The sequence below is a fragment of the Heterodontus francisci genome, unplaced genomic scaffold (genome assembly GCF_036365525.1).
Source record: "Heterodontus francisci isolate sHetFra1 unplaced genomic scaffold, sHetFra1.hap1 HAP1_SCAFFOLD_526, whole genome shotgun sequence".
NCBI classification, from domain to species: Eukaryota; Metazoa; Chordata; class Chondrichthyes; order Heterodontiformes; family Heterodontidae; genus Heterodontus; species Heterodontus francisci.
Window position 1 is genome coordinate 84,108 of NW_027141143.1, and position 5,796 is coordinate 89,903.

At 43.0% G+C, this 5,796-nt stretch overlaps 1 non-coding gene across 1 annotated transcript; it reads right to left on the reverse strand.

Moving 5' to 3' along the window:
- Positions 1-2,963: 2,963 nt before the first annotated feature.
- Positions 2,964-3,046, reverse strand: trnas-uga (transfer RNA serine (anticodon UGA)). Its single transcript has one exon. It is a non-coding gene; the product is annotated as a tRNA-Ser (tRNA).
- Positions 3,047-5,796: the final 2,750 nt, after the last annotated feature.

Below are 5,796 nucleotides of genomic sequence, written 5' to 3' on the forward strand. Positions count from 1 at the left end.
TGCTTTTGCTATTTCTTCACTTCAGCCCACTTCCACCACAGATTGGTTTCTCATTAAAACAATCGAATGTTTAGCGAGGACACAAAAGACTTGTTCCGGCAATGACAGCACAGAATGTGTTAACAAGAGCATAAAGCTGAAGATGTACAAGTTTCAATTTCCAAGATGCACCAACCTAATCAATGCAGCTCCTGTGAAATGTGCAAAGCAACACACTGCCGTCATACATCAATAGAAACAACTGACACACATCAAATTCTGCCAGTTTCATGTGGGATCTCCTTCTTCCTCTTTCACTGCTTTTCCTCCTGATCCTTCTGCTCCTCCAGCTCCCAGGTGAATTAGTTACTTCATGTCAACATACCAGATTCAGGAAACCCAGCTTTACCTGGAAAGCAGGGAGTGGGAATTAAAGATGGAGGACATTGAGAAGCGATGGATTTTGCAGATAACAGGATAAACACGCACTGTGATCTCATCTTCCTGCTTCTTCCAGATACTGAATACTGGAATGTGCAAGAGTTGTTCCCATTAGCAATTATCCCCAGTCACACTCTCCTTCCAATCTTTTACCCATTGCTTAGATTTCAAACTGTGCATAATTTCTCACTGGCTTTCAATGTGAATAAGGCGGAGCTGCGAGAAGCTAATGTTGTTCAGCAGATGTAACTCAGGAAGATGCCTAACAGGCCGATGATAACAGTGAATGTTTTGATGAGCTGAGCTGCAGTGAAGGGTTGGCACCATTTAAAATGTCATTCAGCAGGTCTGCTTCCAAAGCTGGTGATAGAAATGACAAGAAAACTTCTCATTGAATTTCTTTAGTGTCAGAATGTCAAAAGTCACGGACACAAATTAGGAAAGTGTATTTTGCTACAATGTGTTGTAAGATGGTAGAATAACTTTGAAGGCAGCAGCAGTGGTGTTTGTAAACATACAATTACAGAAAGGTACAGCACAGAAGGAGGTCATTCAGTCCAGTGTGATTCTCTGACAGAGCAGTTGTGATTGGTTGATCAGGAATGATATTTGTGCAGTTTGAACAGCAAGCAGAAAAAGCTGCCCCATTGCCTGCCACCCATATTTTCCTTGCCCCACCCTCCTTTTCATCAGTACATCACTCTGTGTTGTAATTTATCACAGCCCTTCACATGTTCCCTTGAACTTTCCGAGCTCTGTCATCGACCTGTCACATCTCTGAATTCTTCAGTTCTGGTGCATAATCACTGATCTGAACCTTTAATTGTGTTTCCCACTCTCTCCACAAGTAAGGCCAGAGGTGCTGACCATTTATGCTTTTAAAAAACAATTTAAATGGAAATCATGTTTGTGAGTTGTCAGGGCAGCAAGAACTGACAATTTCTTGACCAGGAATCGAACCCAGGTCGTTGCATTAAGTGCATTGAACTCCAACCATTCGACCACCAGTGAAACTCGCCAATTGCTTTTCCCTTTGCTTCACTTCCAGCAGGCTGATTTTTGTAAAAGCAAAATACTGCAGATGCTGGAAATCTGAAATAAAAACAAGAAATGCTGGAACCACTCAGCAGGTCTGGCAGCATCAGTGGAAAGAGAAGCATAGTTAACATTTCGGCTCAGTGACCCTTCTTCGGAACTAGCAAATATTAGAAATGTCAAAGATTATAAGCAAGTGAGGCGGGGATGGGGCAAGAGATAATAAAGGAGAAGGTGTAGATTGGACAAGGCCACAAAGCTGACCAAAAGATCATGGCGCAAAGGCAAACAATATGTTAATGGTGTGTTGAAAGACAAAGCATTAGAACAAATAGGATGTTAACGGACTGAAGGTTGAACAGCAGCAAGTACAAACATGAAAAAAAAATCAGTGGGTAAGCAAACTGAACAAACTAAGATGAAATGAAATAAACATTGAAAAAAAAGTTGTAAAAAAGAAAAAAGAACTGAAACTAAAAGTAAAATGGGGGGCCACGGATGCTCTGAAATGATTGAACTCAATGTTCAGTCTGGCAGGCTGTGGTGTGCCTAACTGGTAAATGAGATCATGTTCATTGGAACATTGCAGCAATCCCAGGACAGAGATGTGAGCATGAGAGCAGGGGGTGTGTGTTGAAATGGTAAGCAACTGGAAGCTCAGGGTCCTGCTTGCGGACTGAGGGGAGGTGTTCAGCAAACCAGTCACCCAGTCAGCGTTTGGTCTCCCCAGTGTAGAGGAGACCACATTGCGAGCAGCGAATACAGTATACTACATTGAAAGATGTAAAAGTAAATCACTGCTTCACCTGAAAGGAGTGTTTCAGGCCTGGGATAGTGAGGAGAGAGGAGGTAAATGGGCAGGTATTACACCTCCTGCGATTGCAGGGGAAGGTCCCATGGGATGAGGACCAGGTGGTAGGGGTAATGGAGAAGTGGAGCAGGGTGTCGTGGAGGGCATGATCCCTTTGGAATGCTGACAGGGGAAGGGAGGGGAAGATGCATTTGGTAGTGGCAAATGTTGTAAAAACAGGCTGATTTTTGTGTTTATTTCTTACCTTTTGTTCAGCTTCACAATATCTGTTTGAAGTGTACAAAATCATGAGAGGTATAGACAGAGTGGATAGCAAGTAGCTTTTTCCCAGTGTGGGGGATTCAATTACAAGGGGACACGAGTTCAAAGTGAAAGGGGAAAGGTTTAGGGGGCATATGCGTGGAAATTTCTTTACGCAGAGGGTGGTGGGTGCATGGAACACATTGCCAGCGGAGGTGGTAGACGCGGGCACGATAGCGTCTTTTCAGATGTATCGAGACAGATACATGAATGGGCAGGAAGTAAAGAGATACAGACCCTTAGAAAATAGGTGACAGGTTTAGATAGAGGATTTGGATCGGCGTAGGCTTGGAGGGCCGAAGGGCCTGTTTCTGTGCTGTAATTTTCTTTGTTAACACATTTGAACATTTCCAATCAGCAAATAGAGCAGCCAACTCGAGGAAAATGACACCAACTTCGCTGTGAGCAAGGTTTGAACCTGCGCGGGGAAACCCCCATTGGATTTCAAGTCCAAAATCTTAACCACTCGGCCATCACAGCACAATAAGAATGCGCCTTTGTATTTAATTATCGGTACAATGCTTTATACAATTGCCTCAGACGACACATATTCTGGGAATCATTGTCTTTGAGCCTTGAATTGCATTATATTACATTACATTACTTGAGGTTGTTTTCGTTGGAGAGAAGGAGGAGGAGAGGTGACTTAATAGAGACATATAAGATAATCAGAGGGTTAGATAGGGTGGATAGTGAGAGTCTTTTTCCTCGGATGGTGATGGCAAACACGAGGGGACATAGCTTTAAGTTGAGGGGCGATAGATATAGGACAGATGTCAGAGGTAGTTTCTTTACTCAGAGAGTAGTAGGGGCATGGAACGCCCTGCCTGCAACAGTAGTATACTCATCAACTTTAAGGGCATTTAAGTGGTCATTGGATAGACATATGGATGAAAATGGAATAGTGTAGGTCAGATGGTTTCACAGGTCAGCGCAACATCGAGGGCCGAAGGGCCTGTACTGTGCTGTAATGTTCTAATGTTCTAATTACATCTCCCGTTTGATGTGAAAATTAACATGATGGAATCAGTGAATTTTACAGCACAGAAGGAAGCCTCTCGACCCGCTGAGCCTGTGCCAGCTCTTTGGAAGATCAGTCAGTTTAATCCCACAATCCAGCTTTTCCCCATCACCCTGGAAATCAGTCCTCTTTTCTTCTCGCTATTCTCTGTTTTATATCCCTCAGATAATTATGTAACCAGGCTGTCACTGGTTCTTTAATTCCATCACTTTAATTTTTCTAACAAGTTGATTATGTGGTATTTCACCAAATGACTTTTGAAAATCCATCTCCACAACAGCAACCACATTACCACTGCCCTCATCAAATGTCTCCGTTACTTCATCAATGAACACATTTCATGAGAAAAACACCAACTGCCACGAAATCAAAACCCAGTTCCTCAAGTCACATCCCTTGTCTCAGAAAATTCCCCAAAGAAATATTATCAGCATTCCGACTCTGTCCTTCCAATGGCCAGTCCTGCTTTTGTAGTGTGTGTCTGCTGAGCGGTCACTCAGACCTAAATGTCTGGACTGAGTTCAAGGCCCAAATGAACATTGGTGCGAATGGAGCATGTGCAACCTAGAATTAGTGGTGGTAGCCCAGAAAGGCTTTAAGAAAAAAAGGCTTTAAAAAAAAACATGAAAGTGAATGTTACAGTCGGCTAAGCTGCAGTAAAATGAAATGGAAGGAAGTCAGTATTAATAGTGGAAGGAATAATCTGAGAGAAGAGGTGGGTTTGAATTTTGCAGCCTGAAGCACAGGCATGTGTAAGTGCGATGATGTAAAAGGAGACAATAGTTTTCATCCATCAAGAAGAAATACATTTTCATGGAGTAAAGATTGGTTATTTGCTGCATTCCATTATCAGGTACAGCAGCTGGTTTAAGACATAAAACAAGCTCTGTCTTGATCGGTGTTGCTGTGACCACAACACAGAGTATTCACCATTATACAGTCACAATCCCACTCAATCAGCTGCGATAGTCTAACATGGATTGTTAAACAAAGATCTTTTTAGTGAAGATGATCTTTCCACGAAAGCGAACAGACCTGCTGAATATTTCAAACATCTTCTGCTTTTATTTTCAACTTTACATCTAAGCAGCTTTTCTGACGATATAACACAAATTATGACAGCATTGGGATTGGAAACCCCGTCTCTCATAAGACTGGAACATAAATCCACATAACCACGCGAATAGAGATTAAATTCTGGCACTGATGACTGGTAATTAAAAGTGAGTTTTCTTGCTGTGCGCTCTCTGAGTCCAGGGCTTTGTAATGAGAATGAAGGAAATATGAGAACTTTCTGAGCCGTGTTCCTGGGACGATGCGACCGAGAGGTTAAGTCGACGGCCCATGAATCCAAAACACCTGCACACATGGTTTTGAATTCCATCCTCATGGTTATTGTGTTGAAGAAGAATGTGTTCTTTTATTCCTTTTATCAACACATCCAAGATTCCTGAATCTGAGTTCCATCCTTCCCCAGGCCGCAGTGGGGGAGTTATGTATTGCTGCCTTACTCTGTTTGCTCAAATTTACGAAACCATCATTTCAGCCCAAACACTTCCTGCAGGGAGATGTGGAGAGTATAAGATCGGAGCTATGTGAAGTATCAAAGTGGATCATTGTTTCCTGGTGAAAGGAATATCTCTCCACAGATGCTGCCTGACCTGCTGAATGTTTCTAGCATTGTCTGTTTTTAATTTTCTGCTTTCACGATAACGGTTTCCTTTTTTTTTGTTTACTTGCCCCAAGTGGGTGGCACAGTGGTGCAGTGGTTTGCAGCACAGCCCCTCACGGCTCCAGCGACCCAGGTTCAATTCTGGATACTGCCTGTGTGAAGTTTGCAAGTTCTCCCTCTGTTGGCGTGGGTTTCCTCTGGGTGCACTGGTTTCCTCCCACATGCACGTTGATAGGTAAATTGGCCATCATAAATTGCCCCTAGTATAGGTAGGTGGTAGGGAAATATAGGGACAGGTGGAGATGTGGTAAGAATATGGAATTAGTTTAGGATTGTGGGTGGTTGATGGTCAGCACAGACTCGGTGGGCCGAAGGGCCTGCTTCAGGGCTGTATCTCTAAATAAGTAAGTGTGCAGCTCCAGGCACAACCTATCTGTGTGCTTCTCACACACAAGTTTTCTCTTTATTTTACTGCATACGCTGTAAAGTCAACCGTTTCCACACACATCGATCTGTGCCATGGCTTTCAAAAACCTT